This window comes from Salvelinus alpinus, chromosome 2, assembly GCF_045679555.1.
Source record: "Salvelinus alpinus chromosome 2, SLU_Salpinus.1, whole genome shotgun sequence".
Taxonomy (NCBI): Eukaryota; Metazoa; Chordata; class Actinopteri; order Salmoniformes; family Salmonidae; genus Salvelinus; species Salvelinus alpinus.
The window spans coordinates 104,349,187-104,361,235 of NC_092087.1; the positions used below are offsets into that span (position 1 = coordinate 104,349,187).

Genomic DNA, 12,049 nt, shown 5'->3' on the forward strand with positions numbered 1-12,049 from the left:
AGCTGGACTAAAATTTAAACCCTGTCTCTCTCTCCAATTCATTTGTATATATTGAATAAAGTTGGACTCAGAGGTCAACCTTGTCTCACTCGCCAATTAATTTCTAAACTTTGAATAAAGTTGAACTCAGACTGCAACCGTGCCTAACTCCCCAATTAATTTTCTAAATGTTGAATAAAGTTGGTCTCAGACTGCAACCTTGTCTCACTCCCCAATTCAAAATAAGGAACGCTTCATGAATTTGCGCGTCATTCCACTGTAGACTGAGCTTCTCTCAGCCAGCAATTCCCCTCCTCCTTAGACTGAGAAAAATGGGCAATTTATTTCTCCGGTCAATCTTCTCTGTTTGGTTCCAGTTTCTCGACGTGTGAGGAAAATGAGGAGCGCTTCACGGATTTGCGTGTCATCCTTTCGCAGGGGCCATGCTAATCTTCTCTGTATCGATCCAATTTTAGTATATGTGCTGCCGAAGCGAGCACAATACAAACCTAGGAGAGGCCCTCATATATAGGACACAAGCCCTCTGATGGTTCTGGTCATGGTTGGGGTCAAACGGGGTTCAAACTGACCTTCAGACCCTCAAAAACCACCCCTAGAATATTGCTGTGATGTTTAAACTTTATTTGTCGATGTAGAACTTGAAATAGAATTGACTTTTGATTTTTTAAAGAATGATCTCAGACTAAAATGTAGTTTAAAAACAAAGCCTTTTATGATTCACAGGGCTCTTGGTCTCTAACCCCTCACCTGCTGCTTTTAGTTGCTCCTCCCCAAGTCTTTGTTCCCCTCCCTCGACCACTTCCCACCCTTCCCCCGTTTTCTGCAACATGGCCTGGCCAAAGATACGTATAACTAACTCCCCAATTAGTAGAGGGAGAGAGAGAGAGTCTGAGTCTGACTTTGATGTCTGTTTAAATGTTGTGACATTCAAGTTTGTTATGTTTAATACAGCTGGACTAAAATTTAAACCCTGTCTCTCTCTCCAATTCATTTGTATATATTGAATAAAGTTGGACTCAGAGGTCAACCTTGTCTCACTCGCCAATTAATTTCTAAACTTTGAATAAAGTTGAACTCAGACTGCAACCGTGCCTAACTCCCCAATTAATTTTCTAAATGTTGAATAAAGTTGGTCTCAGACTGCAACCTTGTCTCACTCCCCAATTCAAAATAAGGAACGCTTCATGAATTTGCGCGTCATTCCACTGTAGACTGAGCTTCTCTCAGCCAGCAATTCCCCTCCTCCGACGTGTGAGGAAAATGAGGAGCGCTTCACGGATTTGCGTGTCATCCTTTCGCGATAGGGGCCATGCTAATCTTCTCTGTATCGATCCAATTTTAGTATATGTGCTGCCGAAGCGAGCACAATACAAACCTAGGAGAGGCCCTCATATATAGGACACAAGCCCTCTGATGGTTCTGGTCATGGTTGGGGTCAAACAGGGTTCAAACTGACCTTCAGACCCTCAAAAACCACCCCTAGAATATTGCTGTGATGTTTAAACTTTATTTGTCGATGTAGAACTTGAAATAGAATTGACTTTTGATTTTTTTTTAAATGATCTCAGACTAAAATGTAGTTTAAAAACGAAGCCTTTTATGATTCACAGGGCTCTTGGTCTCTAACCCCTCACCTGCTGCTTTTAGTTGCTCCTCCCCAAGTCTTTGTTCCCCTCCCTCGACCACTTCCCACCCTTCCCCCGTTTTCTGCAACATGGCCTGGCCAAAGATACGTATAACTAACTCCCCAATTAGTAGAGGGAGAGAGAGACAGTCTGAGTCTGACTTTGATGTCTGTTTAAATGTTGTGACATTCAAGTTTGTTATGTTTAATACAGCTGGACTAAAATTTAAACCCTGTCTCTCTCTCCAATTCATTTGTATATATTGAATAAAGTTGGACTCAGAGGTCAACCTTGTCTCACTCGCCAATTAATTTCTAAACTTTGAATAAAGTTGAACTCAGACTGCAACCGTGCCTAACTCCCCAATTAATTTTCTAAATGTTGAATAAAGTTGGTCTCAGACTGCAACCTTGTCTCACTCCCCAATTCAAAATAAGGAACGCTTCATGAATTTGCGCGTCATTCCACTGTAGACTGAGCTTCTCTCAGCCAGCAATTCCCCTCCTCCTTAGACTGAGAAAAATGGGCAATTTATTTCTCCGGTCAATCTTCTCTGTTTGGTTCCAGTTTCTCGACGTGTGAGGAAAATGAGGAGCGCTTCACGGATTTGCGTGTCATCCTTTCGCAGGGGCCATGCTAATCTTCTCTGTATCGATCCAATTTTAGTATATGTGCTGCCGAAGCGAGCACAATACAAACCTAGGAGAGGCCCTCATATATAGGACACAAGCCCTCTGATGGTTCTGGTCATGGTTGGGGTCAAACGGGGTTCAAACTGACCTTCAGACCCTCAAAAACCACCCCTAGAATATTGCTGTGATGTTTAAACTTTATTTGTCGATGTAGAACTTGAAATAGAATTGACTTTTGATTTTTTAAAGAATGATCTCAGACTAAAATGTAGTTTAAAAACAAAGCCTTTTATGATTCACAGGGCTCTTGGTCTCTAACCCCTCACCTGCTGCTTTTAGTTGCTCCTCCCCAAGTCTTTGTTCCCCTCCCTCGACCACTTCCCACCCTTCCCCCGTTTTCTGCAACATGGCCTGGCCAAAGATACGTATAACTAACTCCCCAATTAGTAGAGGGAGAGAGAGAGAGTCTGAGTCTGACTTTGATGTCTGTTTAAATGTTGTGACATTCAAGTTTGTTATGTTTAATACAGCTGGACTAAAATTTAAACCCTGTCTCTCTCTCCAATTCATTTGTATATATTGAATAAAGTTGGACTCAGAGGTCAACCTTGTCTCACTCGCCAATTAATTTCTAAACTTTGAATAAAGTTGAACTCAGACTGCAACCGTGCCTAACTCCCCAATTAATTTTCTAAATGTTGAATAAAGTTGGTCTCAGACTGCAACCTTGTCTCACTCCCCAATTCAAAATAAGGAACGCTTCATGAATTTGCGCGTCATTCCACTGTAGACTGAGCTTCTCTCAGCCAGCAATTCCCCTCCTCCTTAGACTGAGAAAAATGGGCAATTTATTTCTCCGGTCAATCTTCTCTGTTTGGTTCCAGTTTCTCGACGTGTGAGGAAAATGAGGAGCGCTTCACGGATTTGCGTGTCATCCTTTCGCAGGGGCCATGCTAATCTTCTCTGTATCGATCCAATTTTAGTATATGTGCTGCCGAAGCGAGCACAATACAAACCTAGGAGAGGCCCTCATATATAGGACACAAGCCCTCTGATGGTTCTGGTCATGGTTGGGGTCAAACGGGGTTCAAACTGACCTTCAGACCCTCAAAAACCACCCCTAGAATATTGCTGTGATGTTTAAACTTTATTTGTCGATGTAGAACTTGAAATAGAATTGACTTTTGATTTTTTAAAGAATGATCTCAGACTAAAATGTAGTTTAAAAACAAAGCCTTTTATGATTCACAGGGCTCTTGGTCTCTAACCCCTCACCTGCTGCTTTTAGTTGCTCCTCCCCAAGTCTTTGTTCCCCTCCCTCGACCACTTCCCACCCTTCCCCCGTTTTCTGCAACATGGCCTGGCCAAAGATACGTATAACTAACTCCCCAATTAGTAGAGGGAGAGAGAGAGAGTCTGAGTCTGACTTTGATGTCTGTTTAAATGTTGTGACATTCAAGTTTGTTATGTTTAATACAGCTGGACTAAAATTTAAACCCTGTCTCTCTCTCCAATTCATTTGTATATATTGAATAAAGTTGGACTCAGAGGTCAACCTTGTCTCACTCGCCAATTAATTTCTAAACTTTGAATAAAGTTGAACTCAGACTGCAACCGTGCCTAACTCCCCAATTAATTTTCTAAATGTTGAATAAAGTTGGTCTCAGACTGCAACCTTGTCTCACTCCCCAATTCAAAATAAGGAACGCTTCATGAATTTGCGCGTCATTCCACTGTAGACTGAGCTTCTCTCAGCCAGCAATTCCCCTCCTCCTTAGACTGAGAAAAATGGGCAATTTATTTCTCCGGTCAATCTTCTCTGTTTGGTTCCAGTTTCTCGACGTGTGAGGAAAATGAGGAGCGCTTCACGGATTTGCGTGTCATCCTTTCGCAGGGGCCATGCTAATCTTCTCTGTATCGATCCAATTTTAGTATATGTGCTGCCGAAGCGAGCACAATACAAACCTAGGAGAGGCCCTCATATATAGGACACAAGCCCTCTGATGGTTCTGGTCATGGTTGGGGTCAAACGGGGTTCAAACTGACCTTCAGACCCTCAAAAACCACCCCTAGAATATTGCTGTGATGTTTAAACTTTATTTGTCGATGTAGAACTTGAAATAGAATTGACTTTTGATTTTTTAAAGAATGATCTCAGACTAAAATGTAGTTTAAAAACAAAGCCTTTTATGATTCACAGGGCTCTTGGTCTCTAACCCCTCACCTGCTGCTTTTAGTTGCTCCTCCCCAAGTCTTTGTTCCCCTCCCTCGACCACTTCCCACCCTTCCCCCGTTTTCTGCAACATGGCCTGGCCAAAGATACGTATAACTAACTCCCCAATTAGTAGAGGGAGAGAGAGAGAGTCTGAGTCTGACTTTGATGTCTGTTTAAATGTTGTGACATTCAAGTTTGTTATGTTTAATACAGCTGGACTAAAATTTAAACCCTGTCTCTCTCTCCAATTCATTTGTATATATTGAATAAAGTTGGACTCAGAGGTCAACCTTGTCTCACTCGCCAATTAATTTCTAAACTTTGAATAAAGTTGAACTCAGACTGCAACCGTGCCTAACTCCCCAATTAATTTTCTAAATGTTGAATAAAGTTGGTCTCAGACTGCAACCTTGTCTCACTCCCCAATTCAAAATAAGGAACGCTTCATGAATTTGCGCGTCATTCCACTGTAGACTGAGCTTCTCTCAGCCAGCAATTCCCCTCCTCCTTAGACTGAGAAAAATGGGCAATTTATTTCTCCGGTCAATCTTCTCTGTTTGGTTCCAGTTTCTCGACGTGTGAGGAAAATGAGGAGCGCTTCACGGATTTGCGTGTCATCCTTTCGCAGGGGCCATGCTAATCTTCTCTGTATCGATCCAATTTTAGTATATGTGCTGCCGAAGCGAGCACAATACAAACCTAGGAGAGGCCCTCATATATAGGACACAAGCCCTCTGATGGTTCTGGTCATGGTTGGGGTCAAACGGGGTTCAAACTGACCTTCAGACCCTCAAAAACCACCCCTAGAATATTGCTGTGATGTTTAAACTTTATTTGTCGATGTAGAACTTGAAATAGAATTGACTTTTGATTTTTTAAAGAATGATCTCAGACTAAAATGTAGTTTAAAAACAAAGCCTTTTATGATTCACAGGGCTCTTGGTCTCTAACCCCTCACCTGCTGCTTTTAGTTGCTCCTCCCCAAGTCTTTGTTCCCCTCCCTCGACCACTTCCCACCCTTCCCCCGTTTTCTGCAACATGGCCTGGCCAAAGATACGTATAACTAACTCCCCAATTAGTAGAGGGAGAGAGAGAGAGTCTGAGTCTGACTTTGATGTCTGTTTAAATGTTGTGACATTCAAGTTTGTTATGTTTAATACAGCTGGACTAAAATTTAAACCCTGTCTCTCTCTCCAATTCATTTGTATATATTGAATAAAGTTGGACTCAGAGGTCAACCTTGTCTCACTCGCCAATTAATTTCTAAACTTTGAATAAAGTTGAACTCAGACTGCAACCGTGCCTAACTCCCCAATTAATTTTCTAAATGTTGAATAAAGTTGGTCTCAGACTGCAACCTTGTCTCACTCCCCAATTCAAAATAAGGAACGCTTCATGAATTTGCGCGTCATTCCACTGTAGACTGAGCTTCTCTCAGCCAGCAATTCCCCTCCTCCGACGTGTGAGGAAAATGAGGAGCGCTTCACGGATTTGCGTGTCATCCTTTCGCAATAGGGGCCATGCTAATCTTCTCTGTATCGATCCAATTTTAGTATATGTGCTGCCGAAGCGAGCACAATACAAACCTAGGAGAGGCCCTCATATATAGGACACAAGCCCTCTGATGGTTCTGGTCATGGTTGGGGTCAAACAGGGTTCAAACTGACCTTCAGACCCTCAAAAACCACCCCTAGAATATTGCTGTGATGTTTAAACTTTATTTGTCGATGTAGAACTTGAAATAGAATTGACTTTTGATTTTTTTTTAGAATGATCTCAGACTAAAATGTAGTTTAAAAACGAAGCCTTTTATGATTCACAGGGCTCTTGGTCTCTAACCCCTCACCTGCTGCTTTTAGTTGCTCCTCCCCAAGTCTTTGTTCCCCTCCCTCGACCACTTCCCACCCTTCCCCCGTTTTCTGCAACATGGCCTGGCCAAAGATACGTATAACTAACTCCCCAATTAGTAGAGGGAGAGAGAGACAGTCTGAGTCTGACTTTGATGTCTGTTTAAATGTTGTGACATTCAAGTTTGTTATGTTTAATACAGCTGGACTAAAATTTAAACCCTGTCTCTCTCTCCAATTCATTTGTATATATTGAATAAAGTTGGACTCAGAGGTCAACCTTGTCTCACTCGCCAATTAATTTCTAAACTTTGAATAAAGTTGAACTCAGACTGCAACCGTGCCTAACTCCCCAATTAATTTTCTAAATGTTGAATAAAGTTGGTCTCAGACTGCAACCTTGTCTCACTCCCCAATTCAAAATAAGGAACGCTTCATGAATTTGCGCGTCATTCCACTGTAGACTGAGCTTCTCTCAGCCAGCAATTCCCCTCCTCCTTAGACTGAGAAAAATGGGCAATTTATTTCTCCGGTCAATCTTCTCTGTTTGGTTCCAGTTTCTCGACGTGTGAGGAAAATGAGGAGCGCTTCACGGATTTGCGTGTCATCCTTTCGCAGGGGCCATGCTAATCTTCTCTGTATCGATCCAATTTTAGTATATGTGCTGCCGAAGCGAGCACAATACAAACCTAGGAGAGGCCCTCATATATAGGACACAAGCCCTCTGATGGTTCTGGTCATGGTTGGGGTCAAACGGGGTTCAAACTGACCTTCAGACCCTCAAAAACCACCCCTAGAATATTGCTGTGATGTTTAAACTTTATTTGTCGATGTAGAACTTGAAATAGAATTGACTTTTGATTTTTTAAAGAATGATCTCAGACTAAAATGTAGTTTAAAAACAAAGCCTTTTATGATTCACAGGGCTCTTGGTCTCTAACCCCTCACCTGCTGCTTTTAGTTGCTCCTCCCCAAGTCTTTGTTCCCCTCCCTCGACCACTTCCCACCCTTCCCCCGTTTTCTGCAACATGGCCTGGCCAAAGATACGTATAACTAACTCCCCAATTAGTAGAGGGAGAGAGAGAGAGTCTGAGTCTGACTTTGATGTCTGTTTAAATGTTGTGACATTCAAGTTTGTTATGTTTAATACAGCTGGACTAAAATTTAAACCCTGTCTCTCTCTCCAATTCATTTGTATATATTGAATAAAGTTGGACTCAGAGGTCAACCTTGTCTCACTCGCCAATTAATTTCTAAACTTTGAATAAAGTTGAACTCAGACTGCAACCGTGCCTAACTCCCCAATTAATTTTCTAAATGTTGAATAAAGTTGGTCTCAGACTGCAACCTTGTCTCACTCCCCAATTCAAAATAAGGAACGCTTCATGAATTTGCGCGTCATTCCACTGTAGACTGAGCTTCTCTCAGCCAGCAATTCCCCTCCTCCGACGTGTGAGGAAAATGAGGAGCGCTTCACGGATTTGCGTGTCATCCTTTCGCAGGGGCCATGCTAATCTTCTCTGTATCGATCCAATTTTAGTATATGTGCTGCCGAAGCGAGCACAATACAAACCTAGGAGAGGCCCTCATATATAGGACACAAGCCCTCTGATGGTTCTGGTCATGGTTGGGGTCAAACGGGGTTCAAACTGACCTTCAGACCCTCAAAAACCACCCCTAGAATATTGCTGTGATGTTTAAACTTTATTTGTCGATGTAGAACTTGAAATAGAATTGACTTTTGATTTTTTAAAGAATGATCTCAGACTAAAATGTAGTTTAAAAACAAAGCCTTTTATGATTCACAGGGCTCTTGGTCTCTAACCCCTCACCTGCTGCTTTTAGTTGCTCCTCCCCAAGTCTTTGTTCCCCTCCCTCGACCACTTCCCACCCTTCCCCCGTTTTCTGCAACATGGCCTGGCCAAAGATACGTATAACTAACTCCCCAATTAGTAGAGGGAGAGAGAGAGAGTCTGAGTCTGACTTTGATGTCTGTTTAAATGTTGTGACATTCAAGTTTGTTATGTTTAATACAGCTGGACTAAAATTTAAACCCTGTCTCTCTCTCCAATTCATTTGTATATATTGAATAAAGTTGGACTCAGAGGTCAACCTTGTCTCACTCGCCAATTAATTTCTAAACTTTGAATAAAGTTGAACTCAGACTGCAACCGTGCCTAACTCCCCAATTAATTTTCTAAATGTTGAATAAAGTTGGTCTCAGACTGCAACCTTGTCTCACTCCCCAATTCAAAATAAGGAACGCTTCATGAATTTGCGCGTCATTCCACTGTAGACTGAGCTTCTCTCAGCCAGCAATTCCCCTCCTCCGACGTGTGAGGAAAATGAGGAGCGCTTCACGGATTTGCGTGTCATCCTTTCGCAGGGGCCATGCTAATCTTCTCTGTATCGATCCAATTTTAGTATATGTGCTGCCGAAGCGAGCACAATACAAACCTAGGAGAGGCCCTCATATATAGGACACAAGCCCTCTGATGGTTCTGGTCATGGTTGGGGTCAAACGGGGTTCAAACTGACCTTCAGACCCTCAAAAACCACCCCTAGAATATTGCTGTGATGTTTAAACTTTATTTGTCGATGTAGAACTTGAAATAGAATTGACTTTTGATTTTTTAAAGAATGATCTCAGACTAAAATGTAGTTTAAAAACAAAGCCTTTTATGATTCACAGGGCTCTTGGTCTCTAACCCCTCACCTGCTGCTTTTAGTTGCTCCTCCCCAAGTCTTTGTTCCCCTCCCTCGACCACTTCCCACCCTTCCCCCGTTTTCTGCAACATGGCCTGGCCAAAGATACGTATAACTAACTCCCCAATTAGTAGAGGGAGAGAGAGAGAGTCTGAGTCTGACTTTGATGTCTGTTTAAATGTTGTGACATTCAAGTTTGTTATGTTTAATACAGCTGGACTAAAATTTAAACCCTGTCTCTCTCTCCAATTCATTTGTATATATTGAATAAAGTTGGACTCAGAGGTCAACCTTGTCTCACTCGCCAATTAATTTCTAAACTTTGAATAAAGTTGAACTCAGACTGCAACCGTGCCTAACTCCCCAATTAATTTTCTAAATGTTGAATAAAGTTGGTCTCAGACTGCAACCTTGTCTCACTCCCCAATTCAAAATAAGGAACGCTTCATGAATTTGCGCGTCATTCCACTGTAGACTGAGCTTCTCTCAGCCAGCAATTCCCCTCCTCCTTAGACTGAGAAAAATGGGCAATTTATTTCTCCGGTCACTATCTTCTCTGTTTGGTTCCAGTTTCTCGACGTGTGAGGAAAATGAGGAGCGCTTCACGGATTTGCGTGTCATCCTTTCGCAGGGGCCATGCTAATCTTCTCTGTATCGATCCAATTTTAGTATATGTGCTGCCGAAGCGAGCACAATACAAACCTAGGAGAGGCCCTCATATATAGGACACAAGCCCTCTGATGGTTCTGGTCATGGTTGGGGTCAAACGGGGTTCAAACTGACCTTCAGACCCTCAAAAACCACCCCTAGAATATTGCTGTGATGTTTAAACTTTATTTGTCGATGTAGAACTTGAAATAGAATTGACTTTTGATTTTTTAAAGAATGATCTCAGACTAAAATGTAGTTTAAAAACAAAGCCTTTTATGATTCACAGGGCTCTTGGTCTCTAACCCCTCACCTGCTGCTTTTAGTTGCTCCTCCCCAAGTCTTTGTTCCCCTCCCTCGACCACTTCCCACCCTTCCCCCGTTTTCTGCAACATGGCCTGGCCAAAGATACGTATAACTAACTCCCCAATTAGTAGAGGGAGAGAGAGAGAGTCTGAGTCTGACTTTGATGTCTGTTTAAATGTTGTGACATTCAAGTTTGTTATGTTTAATACAGCTGGACTAAAATTTAAACCCTGTCTCTCTCTCCAATTCATTTGTATATATTGAATAAAGTTGGACTCAGAGGTCAACCTTGTCTCACTCGCCAATTAATTTCTAAACTTTGAATAAAGTTGAACTCAGACTGCAACCGTGCCTAACTCCCCAATTAATTTTCTAAATGTTGAATAAAGTTGGTCTCAGACTGCAACCTTGTCTCACTCCCCAATTCAAAATAAGGAACGCTTCATGAATTTGCGCGTCATTCCACTGTAGACTGAGCTTCTCTCAGCCAGCAATTCCCCTCCTCCGACGTGTGAGGAAAATGAGGAGCGCTTCACGGATTTGCGTGTCATCCTTTCGCGATAGGGGCCATGCTAATCTTCTCTGTATCGATCCAATTTTAGTATATGTGCTGCCGAAGCGAGCACAATACAAACCTAGGAGAGGCCCTCATATATAGGACACAAGCCCTCTGATGGTTCTGGTCATGGTTGGGGTCAAACGGGGTTCAAACTGACCTTCAGACCCTCAAAAACCACCCCTAGAATATTGCTGTGATGTTTAAACTTTATTTGTCGATGTAGAACTTGAAATAGAATTGACTTTTGATTTTTTAAAGAATGATCTCAGACTAAAATGTAGTTTAAAAACAAAGCCTTTTATGATTCACAGGGCTCTTGGTCTCTAACCCCTCACCTGCTGCTTTTAGTTGCTCCTCCCCAAGTCTTTGTTCCCCTCCCTCGACCACTTCCCACCCTTCCCCCGTTTTCTGCAACATGGCCTGGCCAAAGATACGTATAACTAACTCCCCAATTAGTAGAGGGAGAGAGAGAGAGTCTGAGTCTGACTTTGATGTCTGTTTAAATGTTGTGACATTCAAGTTTGTTATGTTTAATACAGCTGGACTAAAATTTAAACCCTGTCTCTCTCTCCAATTCATTTGTATATATTGAATAAAGTTGGACTCAGAGGTCAACCTTGTCTCACTCGCCAATTAATTTCTAAACTTTGAATAAAGTTGAACTCAGACTGCAACCGTGCCTAACTCCCCAATTAATTTTCTAAATGTTGAATAAAGTTGGTCTCAGACTGCAACCTTGTCTCACTCCCCAATTCAAAATAAGGAACGCTTCATGAATTTGCGCGTCATTCCACTGTAGACTGAGCTTCTCTCAGCCAGCAATTCCCCTCCTCCTTAGACTGAGAAAAATGGGCAATTTATTTCTCCGGTCAATCTTCTCTGTTTGGTTCCAGTTTCTCGACGTGTGAGGAAAATGAGGAGCGCTTCACGGATTTGCGTGTCATCCTTTCGCAGGGGCCATGCTAATCTTCTCTGTATCGATCCAATTTTAGTATATGTGCTGCCGAAGCGAGCACAATACAAACCTAGGAGAGGCCCTCATATATAGGACACAAGCCCTCTGATGGTTCTGGTCATGGTTGGGGTCAAACGGGGTTCAAACTGACCTTCAGACCCTCAAAAACCACCCCTAGAATATTGCTGTGATGTTTAAACTTTATTTGTCGATGTAGAACTTGAAATAGAATTGACTTTTGATTTTTTAAAGAATGATCTCAGACTAAAATGTAGTTTAAAAACAAAGCCTTTTATGATTCACAGGGCTCTTGGTCTCTAACCCCTCACCTGCTGCTTTTAGTTGCTCCTCCCCAAGTCTTTGTTCCCCTCCCTCGACCACTTCCCACCCTTCCCCCGTTTTCTGCAACATGGCCTGGCCAAAGATACGTATAACTAACTCCCCAATTAGTAGAGGGAGAGAGAGAGAGTCTGAGTCTGACTTTGATGTCTGTTTAAATGTTGTGACATTCAAGTTTGTTATGTTTAATACAGCTGGACTAAAATTTAAACCCTGT

At 42.2% G+C, this 12,049-nt stretch overlaps 13 non-coding genes across 13 annotated transcripts; all 13 read right to left on the reverse strand.

Moving 5' to 3' along the window:
* Positions 1-372: 372 nt before the first annotated feature.
* Positions 373-479, reverse strand: LOC139568947 (U6 spliceosomal RNA). The gene has a single exon (XR_011673787.1). It is a non-coding gene; the product is annotated as a U6 spliceosomal RNA (small nuclear RNA).
* A 777-nt stretch (positions 480-1,256) lies between these two features.
* Positions 1,257-1,366, reverse strand: LOC139568968 (U6 spliceosomal RNA). Its single transcript, XR_011673808.1, has one exon. It is a non-coding gene; the product is annotated as a U6 spliceosomal RNA (small nuclear RNA).
* An 842-nt stretch (positions 1,367-2,208) lies between these two features.
* On the reverse strand, positions 2,209-2,315 carry LOC139568948 (U6 spliceosomal RNA). Its single transcript, XR_011673788.1, has one exon. It is a non-coding gene; the product is annotated as a U6 spliceosomal RNA (small nuclear RNA).
* An 842-nt stretch (positions 2,316-3,157) lies between these two features.
* Positions 3,158-3,264, reverse strand: LOC139568949 (U6 spliceosomal RNA). The gene has a single exon (XR_011673789.1). It is a non-coding gene; the product is annotated as a U6 spliceosomal RNA (small nuclear RNA).
* Positions 3,265-4,106: 842 nt separating this feature from the next.
* LOC139568950 (U6 spliceosomal RNA) lies at positions 4,107-4,213 on the reverse strand. Its single transcript, XR_011673790.1, has one exon. It is a non-coding gene; the product is annotated as a U6 spliceosomal RNA (small nuclear RNA).
* Positions 4,214-5,055: 842 nt separating this feature from the next.
* Positions 5,056-5,162, reverse strand: LOC139568951 (U6 spliceosomal RNA). The gene has a single exon (XR_011673791.1). It is a non-coding gene; the product is annotated as a U6 spliceosomal RNA (small nuclear RNA).
* A 777-nt stretch (positions 5,163-5,939) lies between these two features.
* LOC139568965 (U6 spliceosomal RNA) lies at positions 5,940-6,049 on the reverse strand. The gene has a single exon (XR_011673805.1). It is a non-coding gene; the product is annotated as a U6 spliceosomal RNA (small nuclear RNA).
* Positions 6,050-6,892: 843 nt separating this feature from the next.
* On the reverse strand, positions 6,893-6,999 carry LOC139568953 (U6 spliceosomal RNA). The gene has a single exon (XR_011673793.1). It is a non-coding gene; the product is annotated as a U6 spliceosomal RNA (small nuclear RNA).
* Positions 7,000-7,776: 777 nt separating this feature from the next.
* Positions 7,777-7,883, reverse strand: LOC139568954 (U6 spliceosomal RNA). Its single transcript, XR_011673794.1, has one exon. It is a non-coding gene; the product is annotated as a U6 spliceosomal RNA (small nuclear RNA).
* A 777-nt stretch (positions 7,884-8,660) lies between these two features.
* On the reverse strand, positions 8,661-8,767 carry LOC139568955 (U6 spliceosomal RNA). Its single transcript, XR_011673795.1, has one exon. It is a non-coding gene; the product is annotated as a U6 spliceosomal RNA (small nuclear RNA).
* Positions 8,768-9,611: 844 nt separating this feature from the next.
* On the reverse strand, positions 9,612-9,718 carry LOC139568956 (U6 spliceosomal RNA). Its single transcript, XR_011673796.1, has one exon. It is a non-coding gene; the product is annotated as a U6 spliceosomal RNA (small nuclear RNA).
* A 777-nt stretch (positions 9,719-10,495) lies between these two features.
* LOC139568969 (U6 spliceosomal RNA) lies at positions 10,496-10,605 on the reverse strand. Its single transcript, XR_011673809.1, has one exon. It is a non-coding gene; the product is annotated as a U6 spliceosomal RNA (small nuclear RNA).
* Positions 10,606-11,447: 842 nt separating this feature from the next.
* Positions 11,448-11,554, reverse strand: LOC139568957 (U6 spliceosomal RNA). The gene has a single exon (XR_011673797.1). It is a non-coding gene; the product is annotated as a U6 spliceosomal RNA (small nuclear RNA).
* Positions 11,555-12,049: the final 495 nt, after the last annotated feature.